This window comes from Fukomys damarensis, unplaced genomic scaffold (assembly GCF_012274545.1).
Source record: "Fukomys damarensis isolate Sample0158 unplaced genomic scaffold, DMR_v1.0_HiC HiC_scaffold_18, whole genome shotgun sequence".
NCBI lineage: Eukaryota > Metazoa > Chordata > Mammalia > Rodentia > Bathyergidae > Fukomys > Fukomys damarensis.
The window spans coordinates 23,986,062-23,999,137 of record NW_022900930.1 but is presented as its reverse complement, the minus strand read 5'-3'; the positions used below and the strand labels follow the sequence as shown (position 1 = coordinate 23,999,137).

At 36.1% G+C, this 13,076-nt stretch overlaps 1 protein-coding gene across 1 annotated transcript in view; it reads left to right on the top strand.

The window, feature by feature from the left end:
* The window catches only part of Tenm3 (teneurin transmembrane protein 3), a 615,432-nt gene that overhangs the window by 151,113 nt on the left and 451,243 nt on the right, over positions 1-13,076 (top strand). The window lies entirely within an intron of this gene.

The following is a 13,076-nucleotide window of genomic DNA, read 5'->3' as shown; positions in this document are numbered from 1 at the left end:
GTAATTCAATGATAGACAGGCTCCAAAACTGTAAACAATTGTCAATTTAGCAATGCCAATGAGAAGAGTAGGCTCATTCCCAGTAGTTTTATCAGATGTCCTGGTACTGAGCTTATAGGTGGAAGTCAGTCACATGTCCATTCCTGAACCAGGGAATCTGTGCAGGCAGGTCCTGGACCCCAGGACTGGAGTCTGTTCCACATGCACCCTGAGACCCAGTTTGGGAGATCCACTTATATAGGGAACTACAAAGCACACAAAATATTAGTACAGCCATCATGACTGTGTTGCAGAACAGCCTATCTTCTGTGGCACCTAGACCACATGGGATGGAAGACAAGTAAAGGAAATTGTGACTGTCCCTCCATGGGGCACATACTGTCACAGTGAGGTGTCGTTTATTTTTTGGCCCTAGTCATCTTTTCCTGAAGATATAACTTAGAAATCTTTCTATTTTATCTTCTTAGTCTTAAATTTTATGGTTTTCTTATTCAGTTGAATTTTACTTATTTTTCCTTTTTGTCTTCCTAGTCCTGGGATATCTGCAAATGTAATTATCAAGGTGTTTTCAGTATGACAGTCTTCATTGACTGATAATACTGGATTTGTTGCATTTCTGACAGTTTGTTAAACTCTATACTTTTATTTCTCTGTGTATTTTTTTTACTTCCTGTTGGTTTTTATTGCTTGAATCTCCTTATTGTTCTAAAGTTTGGACGTGTAGTCGTGTGACTAAGAACCCAGACCTGTACCCATTATGCTGATATATGCCTGCAATTGCAGCACTCAGGAGGTTGAGGCAGGAGGATTGCTATGAGTTGGAGGACAGCCTGGACTAACTAGTGAGACCCTGAAGAAAACAATAACAAACAGAAAAAAAAAAAAAACAGAATTAGAATTAAACTGAAATGTATTCAAATTCTGTTCAACTACTTTCTAACTCGATGACCTTGAATAAATCAATGAATCTCTCTGGGCCTTAGTTCTCTTGTGTGAAAGTGGAGTTTATAATTCTTACTTAGCAAGGTGGTTGTGAGGATTAAGTGAGTCATATATGTAAACACCTGGCATATTTTAAGGACTCAATAAATAATCAAGATCAAAATTAATAATTAATCAAGGAGCTTTTATGTCTACTCTTAAAGAGACAAATATGGCCAGCACTTAGGGAAATAATATCAGCTCTTCATTAAGAAGCTGTCCCAATCATATATTGCTTTCTCAACTGTCATCAGGCTGGTAATGCCTGTCTTCAAGTCACTCATGATAAGGCAAGCCGTTATTGCTTTTTAGCTATCTATGTGGCTTATTTTCCTGTCATTACAAGTGTAGTTTTGAATTTGAAGTCCATGCTCTATAGGTCTTATAGTTTGGCAGCGTCAAAGCAACAAATGCAATAGCACGTATGGGAATATGAACCCATCTTCATCACTAATAGTTGTATGACTCAAGAATTATTAGTTTTCATAGTTCCTTATTTGTAAAACTATTAAAAAAACTTGTTAAGAATAGAAATTTAATATTTAAAGCATGTAGATTGAAAAATTCATTATTATGGAAGTTAGTTACTATTATCATTGGACATTTGATTGTGGCTAGAATTTTCAGCAAGATAGACAAATCCTTTGAAGATGGAAGGGCCTAGTTCAGTCAAAACAATACACCTGGAGAGAGCAAGAATGTCTATTTGGTTGTTTATTGCTAAGTGTGTATTTGATGCCATTTGGCTATCACAGGATTATCTAAGTACCATACAAGTGTGTTCCTTGCTTTTCCATCTGTAGTAGATATTATTAGTGTCAGAACTTTCAAAGCCCTGGCACAGGAATAAAATAGTGATCCCCATATTCAGCTTGCGAGTTTAAGCCGTCATTGAAATGTGTAAATAGATACAGTGGGTATTGAGCTGATTCAGACTAGCAGACAATTTGGAAAATGTTATTTACCCTAAAGGCCTGCAAACTGGAAGAGTGTCCTTTGACTCAGCTGTATTGGATTCCTGAGTGTCTTTCTCATCTTCTCGCACTATAGAGAGTGTGACCCCTCCACAGTTACTCATGCTGCCGCTCGACCATGGACTACATACTTGTACCTATTCACGTTAGCTATTAAATATCCCTTTACATAATTGTTATCAGAAAACAATTACTTTAATTTTCAAAGAATGCAAGTGAAATGTTTTAAGTTTCAGAATATGTTCCCAAATTACATTAGTGAATAAATAAGCCTCGTTATCTTTTATAAATAAGCCTCTTATCCTTTCTTTTTTGATCATTTTCAGTTTCTGTTTCTTATATAAATATTTTTGAAGGAATTTTAATGATTTGATGAGATTTAAGCCACTTTTCTTATCACCTCAGGCACTGTTCTATATATTTTTTCCAATTAAAATTTTTCTGATGGTCACATTTACTCAGTAGCTATTTTAGTACCCTGTTCCTATTTATTTTGTTATCTAAGTTTACAGATTTTCTATTTTTATAATAAAATACAAAAATTAGTTTTGAGTTTTAAAATGCTAAGTGTCCTATACGTTGTCTTCTAAATAAAGGCACAATTATATCTTTGTTTATAAGAAAATGTTCATTTTAAGGAAAGATGAGTTACAAGATTAAATCATAGTAAGAATATATATACATATGAATGCACATTCTTCATATATGTACAAACAAATGCATGGAAAATCTGAAAAGGTGAACAACAAAAGTAAAGAGGGTAATTAAAAATTACCTGCTTAATACATATTTTCAGTGCAACAAAAACAGGAACGAAGAGTGAGCACCCAGCCGTGTTCAGGAGACTGTGCTGTCTGAGGAACCGTTCTTCACCCCGCTGTGCCAGCCCAAAGCCTGGTGTCAGTCCCTACTCTTTCCTCTTCCTGGCGCTCTTTTCAGCGCCTGGCAGCCATGCTTGTACCAGCTCTTACCACCTCCCAGACCTTGTTACTTCCCTACATCTCCCCTGCCATTTCAAGTTCCCCGGTTAAACTTCATTCTCTTGCCTGGACTTCTGGAAAACTCTGCCGACAAGCCAGGCCTGGTGGGCCGTTCCTGGAATCCCAGCACGCTGAGATGCGGAGCGGGAAGGAAGTTCACAAACTCTCCGGCCCAGCATGGATAATTTGGAAATTTAGCCAGGCCCTGTCTCAGAAGAAAAAAAAAAAATCAGCCAACAAGTTTTACTGCTTTTGCCCCAGATTCTTCCCCACATTCTCCCTACTTCGGCTAAAGAGATTATTCTAAATTGAAACTGTAACTGATAATTGCTGACTCCTGTTTATCCTTTGGGTCTCACCTTCCATATCATTTTTTTTTTTTTCCTCCAGAGAGGTCTTCTTTTGGTTTAAAGTCCCAGTTAAATCTCATGTTCTGTTCTTCTAGTAACATGATTTTTTTTTTTTGCAGCATTTGTACAATGTCACTTGTGTTTTTGTCACCGATTCTTTAACTTTTTTTTTCTTTTTTCAGTTTCAAAGAAGGTTGAGACTGTGCCTTGTTTATTTCTTATGCTCAGAGCTTCTCACCATGCCTGACAGGTGTCAGGGAATCCATATATTTGTGCCGATACTAAAGAAAACATAAAGAAAAACTAAAGAAAGCATAAGAACAGGAAGAATAACATGCAGATCAGTATGTCGTGTACACATCTATGTCCATCCATGTGTGATAGATCAACTGCTTTCTTTGGGATTATTGAAAAGTGTTCCTCCTTCTAGTCTTGCTTGGTTTTTTCATCCACACTGACAATTTCTGCCTTGTAACTATAGGCAATTTATATTAATATGATTACTGATAAGGTTAGTTTTTTTCTTTTTTCACCTTTTTTTTTCTGTACTGACAATTTTACCCAGGACCTTTCAGTTGACCTACATCCCGACCCTTGTGTTTATTTTACGACAAGGTCTCCCTGAGTTGCCCAAGCTGAGCTCAAATTTGTAATCCTCTTTTTTCACCCTCCCAGAGTGCTGAGATTACAGGTGTGTGCCATCACACCTGGCTTTCATCCATTAACTTTAACCTTTTTGAACTTAAGGATGTTTCTTGGATCTTAGTTTTATAATCCAATGTAAAAATCTCTGCATTTTGTGGGGTTTGTAGACCATTTATATATTTTTTTCAGCTTTAATTGAGTTTATTGGTACATTTTAGGGATACAGTACAGTTACATTCATTGTTGGGATCTTGTACCTCTAGACATGACAGGTCTTGATTCTCATTTTTTCCCCTTACCCCTGCCCTCCCTTTACCCCCTCCTCCCCTCTCCATCTACAAACACTTTATTTTCATCTTTTCATTATCTCACATTTTTTTCTTTTCCCTTGTTACCCTTCCCCTACCCATCCCACCTTCCCTACACCTTTAGCCCCTTTCTTCCAAGACCATTTATATTTAATGTATTTGCCCTGTTGTTTATGTCTATCATCTGGCTCTTTGTTTCTGTTTGACCCATTCTTTCTCCTCTTTTTCTACATTCTTTTGATTAAATCAAAATACTTATGCTTTTAGAATTCCATTATCTCAGCTGGGCATGGCGGCTCATGCCTCTAATCTCAGTACTCGGGAGGCTGAGACAGGACAGTCACCATGACTTAGAGGCCAGGATGGATGATATGTAGTGAGTTCAAAGTCAGTTTGAACTACAAAGCCAGGCCCTGTCTCAAAAAAACAGAAATAGCAAAAACAAATAAATAAATTCCATTATCTCTTTTATTGGCTTATTAATTTGTTTTAAGATTTAAAGTATACCCCTTTAGTATAACAGTTTACTCAGAAAGGATAGTATGTGATTTTCTGGTTGTACCAAAAATAAACAACCAGCAAATGATTTCTTTTCACTTCTAAAAAAATCATTTGCACTTAAAAAATGCTATGAGGGGGATTCACTTCTTTTTAAAAACGTTTCTAGTGCTACTAAAAAACTTACATTTACAAAATTGTTGATAAAAATGTTTCTCTGGATTGCACAAGAAAGGTGACAAAGACCAATGGTGCATGATTAATCAGAGTTGGCTTCTTTCTCTTCTGCTTCATCAGAAGTTGGACTCTCCTTGTTTTTAGTTTCTCTGCTTTCTGCAGGTAAAGCTCTAGTTTCTTGATTAGCCACTTTGGCCTGTTTTCCTTTTCATCTCTTTTCCCCTCACCCTTGCACTATTTTTCCCTGAGATTTACCCTTTCTCTCTTCTTTTTATGGTTTTGCTTTCCCGTTTGCAGGCCCAGGTTAGCCAGCTATCTACCGCCCATCCCCTCTCAGGATCCTCCTCTGACCTTCCCTCTTGGGCAACTTGGCAGTGCATGGCAGTGTGCCAAGCTGTGATTTTTCTATATGTACATCTATTATGCTTAATTGTCTACCTTTTAAAGAGATTTCAATAAGAAACATATAGTGTGTACTTATATTTTAGCTATGTACTTCTATTTTCATGTGCTGTTCCGTCCTTTTCAAAACCCATATTTTTATATGATGCATATTCCTTTCCCTTCAAGGCTTCTTTTACATTTTTTTGTAATGGACATTTGCTGATTTATCAGCTTTTGTGAAACTGAAAAGTTCTATATTTTACCTTAATCTTTTGAGACATAAATTTTGGGTGTAGAATTCAAAGTGACAATTCTTTTTTTCCTTTCAGTACTTTAAGGATGGTTCTCCTACTGTGTTTTGTTTATATTATTTCTGTTGAAAAGCTCTGCATATGATATGCATTTTTTGTTTGCTTTTTAAATGACCGCTTTATTACTGATTTTGAATAATTTCAACCATAATAAAGTGCTGTGATTTGTTTGGCTTCGCATTTCTTGGGCTTGGGGTTAAATGAACCTCTGAGAAATAGGAAGGCTTGAATGTTCATCAAATATGATAATTTTTAAATTATTTCTTTTCAAATGCTTTCTGTTAACTCCTGTTTGAGCTGCCCTTCAGGAATTTTTTTCCTTTTATTTCATTTCATGTCATTTTGAGACATGGTTTCATGATGTATTCCTGACTGGCCTTGAACTTTGCATCCTACTCCCTCAGCCGCCCACGTTCTGGGATTACAGATGTGTACCACCATGCAAGGCTTCCTTCAGGAATTCTACTTCACATCTACACTGTCCTTTTAGAATAATTCTGCCCCTCATCAATGCCTTATCCTTCTCTGTGCTTTATGTTGTATAGTTTCTATTAGTGTTCTTAGGGTTCACCACTCTTTTATTCTGCAACATCTAATCTGCCATTAATCTCATTCATTATATTTTTCATGGCAGATATTGTAGTTTTCCTCTAGAAATTTTTAATCTTCTTTTTATATATTCCATGTTTTCATTTAATTTTTCAAGTACATGGAATGCTCTTATGAATAACTTTTCATGTTCTTACCTATAAATCATATCACCTGTGTCATTCTGGGTCAATTTCCATTGATTGATTTCTGTCCTCATTATTTTCCTACTTCTTTACATGCCTTATAATCTTTGAATGAATGATAGACTTGTAAATTTTATCTTTTTGAGTGCTTAGTGTTTTTGTATTCCTACAATATTTTTGAGCTTTTTCATTGGGCAGTTAAGTAAGTTAGAAACAGTTTGATCCTTTCTGGTTTTGTTTTTAAAATTTATTAGATAGAAGAGAAATTATGATTAGTGTTACGCTAATTATTCTCTACAACCAAGGCACAGTCTTCGTAAATACACTGTCCAATGAATTAAGAACTTTTTTGATATGGCAGGTAGAAACAGACACTAATCTTCAAAATAGTCCTAGATTCTTTACCCTTAATTTAGAGTTCCTGAAAGGGGATCATTTTGTGTGAGAATCATGTTTGATGATCATGACTGCAGGTGCTACTGGCATCTAGTGGGTAGAGGATGAGAATACTCCAAACATCCTGCTATAGGATAGCTCCTCACAAAAAGTATATTTTTCTTTCCAAAATGCCAGCACTGCTGATATCATCCTGTTGATACTGGCCCTATCATCTTTTCAGAGAGTCCATTCTGTGGCCTGCAGTGGTCTCTGCACACACTTGTGCTGATTGGTACTCTGCTGAATTCTTGAGAGGGACCCTCCCCAGACTTTCACAAGTCCTTCTCCATATATCTTTTTTCTCCCAACACTTGGTCCTGCAGATTTCTACCACCTGTTCTAAGGATTCCAATTCTTTGGCTCTAATTCTTTGAGACATCTGCTGGACCCTGCCTGGGTTTCTCCTTCCTGTGCTACACAGTCTGGACACCATCAAGGCAGTAAGCAGAGGTAATTAGGAGTTCACCTCATTTGTTTTCCACATCGCAGAGCTAGCTCTCCTTCATTGCTTGGTGTCTATGGCTTGAAAACTGTCATTTCAAGAGGTCTATTTTGTTGTATGACACAGGAGAATAAATCTAGTGCCTATTACTTTATCTTGGCTGGAAGCAGCAGACGTCTTATTTATCAGCGCCATTTAATGCAGTCTTTATTATTTGTCATGTTTAAAGACAGCATCCTGCCTACTTTTTAACCTTCTCAACCACTAATGTTCATTATATTTATTTATATCTGTACCTGATCTTCTGAAGAAGCTTCACTCTTTTTACTCATAAATAGTAGACTCCACTTTCTATCTGTCCTTGGAGAATTTTGTTTTCACTTTGTACCCCAACTACACTGTTAAATTCTCTTACATTCACCAGGCATGGTGGCTCACGCCTGTAATTCCAGCACTCGGGAGGCTGTGGCAGGAGGATCTCTGTGAGTTCGAGACCAGCCTGGGCTACATAGTGAGTTCCAGGTTAGTCTCAACTACATAGTGAGACCCTATCTCAAAAAAACCAACAAAAAGATATTCTCTTACATTCTACCATTTGAAACTATGAACTCATATCCTATTTATGCTTGAATATAGCCTTACCAAGAAGTCACTATAATATGATTTTATTTTTGTACTTGTTTCAATTGTTTGATTTGTAAATTTGCCTGAGGAAACACAATTTCTTCTAAAATGAACAATAACAATTGATTTTTCTCTTGTGTTCAACTGGTGTTAATCTAGCTATTCAATAAAGGAAGCATTTTGAAATTCTTTAGTGTATATAAAGTAGTATTTACCGTTGATTAACAAAACTGGCAATAATTTATAAACACCAATTTTTTAGGGAAATATGAATTGTAAGTAACAAGAAGGGAAAATTTCTTGGTATTGTATACAAAGAATTTAATTTAAATCTTTAAAGTGTTTTTGCAGTAAATTATTATTTCTCTGAAGTCTACTTATTATTTTCAGTGAGTTTTTAAAACTACAATAAAATATGAGGACAGTCTATGTAGAAAGGCATTCAAGGTAACAAAGATTTTTAATTCTCATAGAAAACAGATAACAATAGAAACATGAGTGAGTTTGACCAGCAGGTTCTTTTGGATGTTAGCATATTTGTTTTTATTTTAGCTCATGGAATTTTAAAACTGCAATTGATTTTAGAGATGCTGCTTGTCATAGAACTGAAAAATTGTAATCATTGTCATCGAGGGTTTTAAAGATGTACAAACTTCAATTAAAATAAGGCACATTTTCAAAAAATATTTCTTTAGAATTAGGAAAATGTAACAATGTAATAATGTTCAATTTTCTGGCCAAGTTTCAAAGCATATTTAAATACCATATCTGAAATAGAGAATATAGTTGTCTATGTTATTGTCCATAAATCAAGAACGGCCTGCCCATTCATGCATTCACTCAGTAAAGTAGTTCTCAAAGTACAGGTGCTCCTGACTTACGATGGGTTTAAATCCTGATAGACCCATTGTAAATTGAAAATGCCATAACTCAAATGTGCATTTAAACCAAACGTGGAGGTGCTTACGTGTAACCCCAGCACTTAGGAGGCAGAGACAGGAGGATTGCCAGTTTGAAGCCAGCCTGGACAACTGAGTGAATCTGTCTGAAAAAAAAAAGAACAAAGCCTGCATTTAGTACATTAAACCTACTGAACATCTGAGATTAGCAACACAGAATAGTGTGTTGTTTTGTTTCGTGAATGTGTGCTGCCCCTGGTCAGCATCACAAGATGGTATTGTACCATGTGTCACTACACCAGGAAAAGCTCAGAATTCAAAAATTTGGAATACAGTTTCTATTAACTATTTATTGCTTTCACTCCTTCAGTTAGTAAAAAACTTAAGTTTAACCATCGTAAATTGGTACTAGCTGTATTAAATTTCAATTTGCTTTAAGAACAGCTGTGACTTCAAGGGGACTACTATGATTAGTAACTGAACTGATTTTTCAAGGAAGGAATGAAAATTAACCTAATCAGTTTGATATTGTTGTATGCTTGTCAGTTCAATCAAAAGTTTTGATCAACTTTCTAATAGCTTCCTTTATTTTTCAAAGACTCTGCCTACTCATGCAACCTGTTCATTAAATTTTGTATGCTGAATATGGGCACCGTGCGCTTCTGCTTTCTATAGGACTCTGCTGTCACCGTGAAAGTGCTCCAACAATCTAGCCCTTCTTAAGCAGCTGCACTCCCATTCTCAGCTCCGAGTGGAGGAGATAACACAGAAAGCCGCCTTTTGCGGTCATATTGAACTCATTGACTTCCACTAGGAGCATATCAGTAGCTGCAAACATTGCAGTGTGGATTAAATCCTTGAAAAGTTTGAACTAGGTACAAAAATGGAATGACAGATACAAAGGGCTTCTTACTGTTTTGAATATCTAAGACCGAATTGCCTCTGTCTTTGGTCATATATCTAAATAATGTACCTTGATTTATCATGGAACTTTAGAATTGGTTTGTAAGTAATGAAAACTCATATATTCAGTAACAGATTGTAACAGTAGTGTCAACCCTATGGCACTTACCTTATTTGTTTCTATTTCAAGACAACAGATGTTAGTATATGACTTGCTTTTTCTCAACGAGAATCTCAGTATTCAGATTTAATTGCGGTATTGTCAATGTGAAATAAATGTGTTTTGGCCTGCACTTTGGGCACTTGTCTGTAACAGGTTCACCATCTTTGGTCTGTAAAGTTCCCAAGTAACTAAAATTTTCTTTTTGGGCAGTGTGTATAACTCTGAAGCCCCAGTAACTTCTCCCCAAAGAAAGAAACACCAAGAGCTAAAAGATGCCTATAATTATTGCTTTATTGATAATTTATTAAACATCTAATTAACATCGATGTATAAAGTTTGGTAACATTACTACAAAATTGCAGCATTAATTGTGATAATATATATTTCATATTATTATATTAAGGAATATTATGATTATCTGACTAGCAAGATTATAAAATTGTATCAAGCCGGGCATGGGGGTGCACGCCTGTAATCCCAGCACTTGGTAGGCTGAGGTAGGAGGATCGCTGTGAGTTCGAGATCAGCCTGCGCTACATAGTGAGTTCCAGGTGAGTCTCGACTATATAGTGAGACCCTGTCTCAAAAATAAAAAACAAAGCTGAAAAAAAAAAAATATATATATATATATATATATAATTGTACCATGAAAAGTATACAGTAAAGAGAATTCTTTTTCCATTCAAAAGTAAATTACTCGGCATGTCAAAGCACCATACTTTGGGGTATGATTTTCTGAGCCCCATTTTTAACAGCATTTATTTATTTATTTGTTTGTTTGTTTGTTTATTTATTTATTATTTTGTTTGAGACATGGTCTCACTATGTGCTAGAGACTAACCTGGAACTCACTATGTAACCCAGGCTGGTCTGGAACTCACAGCAATCCTCCTGCTTCAGCCTCCTGAGTGCTGGGATTATAGGCGTGTGCCACCACACACACCTATTTTATTTTAAAATAGGTAAGAATTTAGGGCAAGGAATGAAAGTCCTACAATGATTTTGAAGTCCAATCCTTTATTACTGAAAATGTATTATATTTTTTAGTCAATTAAAAGGCTTTTTGATGATTATTTAGTTTTGAAGCCTATGTGGGCTTTTCTCCAAATAGGACAAAACTATTTTGGAAAGAAACTTTTTGTTGAATTTAGACATTTTTATTCAATCTGTTAAAGGAAAAAATGATAATTTAGTCTAAAGATCACAGAGATCATTAAAGCCAATTAATGGCTATATCTTAAAATCAGCTAATACTTCATTCTATAAAATAGTATCAGTATTTCAATAGGTTGAGCAGACAGAGGTTAGTTTAATAAACAGAGAAGGGCTGAAAAAACAGAAACAAAGAACAAAAGGTGGATCAGTGAAGTCACTTCAAAGTTACTTCCTTGTAAGGTAAAGAAAAAGAGCCAGACGATAGAAAAATAGCTGCTTGATTAATTTCAGATTATCTCAGGTTATTTTTTTCTGACCTTTTGAAACAAAGGCAAGTCGTTATCTTATTGAATGAAATGGCTTGTTTAGAAAACGTGGCTGTTTTCACTTTCTCTGCAGGTCAGGGAATGTAGGGAACAATGTAGTTTCCCTTTGGTGAACTCAGCTGGGCCTGGGCGACACCATTCTGATATTGTTTGGCCTGAGGGACCGCGTGTAGGGACTTGCTCCAAACAGTGGCCTCCTGTGACTTTTCCATAACATCGTTCCTGATGCACTACCTGAATGTATGGATGATCCACAAAGACAAAAGCATTGACTTTTTCACTCCTGCTTCCTCACATCTAGAAAGGACTTTAACACATGGTAGTTGGTCAGTTAATGTTTATCTAAAGTTATTTCTGTTTGTTGGAATAAAGAGAGTGCATTTGTTTGTCTTAATCCTGTTCTATAAAAATAGCTCCATCACCATATCTTAAAACTGTACTACTTTAAAATCAAAGGAAAGCTACAATTAGGAAACCAATTTCCATGAAGAGTGAATAAAGGAACTTGGAAGAGAATAGCGAGTAATGAAACAGAAGAGTTCAATAAAAATATTGTTTTTAATATTTTAATTCATTATTGTTAAGTTGCCAATGCTGGCCTTGTGTAATCCTTCGGTGTCATCCTTGTGTGTAACTGTCATTACAAGCACGAACCACCACACCCTGGTTTTATGTTTTTTAAAATTCATGGAAAAGAAGCAAAAGGTGGAGAAATCGAGGTACATTCCTACACCCAACTAAAATATTAGTGATGACTTTGAACAAACAGCTCAGCTCAGTTCAATAGCAGAGAAATGTAGGGCCCCATTTGAGGGAATTATTTATTGACCATTTGGACAAGACAGATATATTTGGTTGAAAACGTAGCAGAGGAACAGCCCAAACCTTTCCAAGAATAAGCTCTGGAAATCTGTGATCATTCCAGCCCAGAGAATTCCGCCGCTCTTTTTGTAGCTGGAATGAAGGGAAAGGTTGGAGAGTGAAAGGTATAAAAGTCGCAATGCTAAAACTGAAAGAATCAAGACTTGTTGACAACTTCATTGTAAGCTGAGCTGACATAGGAGAATTAGACTCCAAGTTGGAAGCACTTGAAAGAGCTGTGTGATGTGTCTAATGATGGCACATGATGGAGAGCAGGAGAGAGACTCTTCGGGAGAGGAACTCAACATGGAAGAAGATATTAAAATAGAATTCACCATCCTAATGATGTTGAACCAAAGAGAAGACCTGGGAATCAGCTGGGAATCATTTATTTCAAGTTAATTATGAAATCACTCAAGTAAAAAGTAAATATAGGAAAGTAGGGTTACGGTGGGGGAAAAAGCACTCGGATCTTCAGGTTAAAAAGGACAAAATGAGAAAGAATAAAGTCCAAACAGGATCATTTAACATGCAGATTAGCTTGGGGCATTTCTCCCCTTTGCAGCCCCAGATCTTGTTCCTCTTGCCCTTACCCCTTGTTGGTTCAGCAAATTCAGGAAAAAGACAGTTGCTAAGCAAAGGAACAACTTGCTTTGCTCTTTCTAAGTTATTCTTGCTACTGGCGGTTGCAGGAAACTGCCCCCATCAAATTAGCCACTTGAATTGCCTTAAATATCAGTATACTGATTAAATTTATTTCCTAGAGAGGAAAATACATTTTAAGGAGAGGGGTTTGAGAGAGGGACCAACTTTTTTCACAATTCAGGAATTTAGGTCTTTAATGCACGAAAATTGTGCCTTCCAAAGGAAAAATCTTTGCAAAAAATGAATAAAATGTTCAATGAAATTGACAAAGTTTTGTT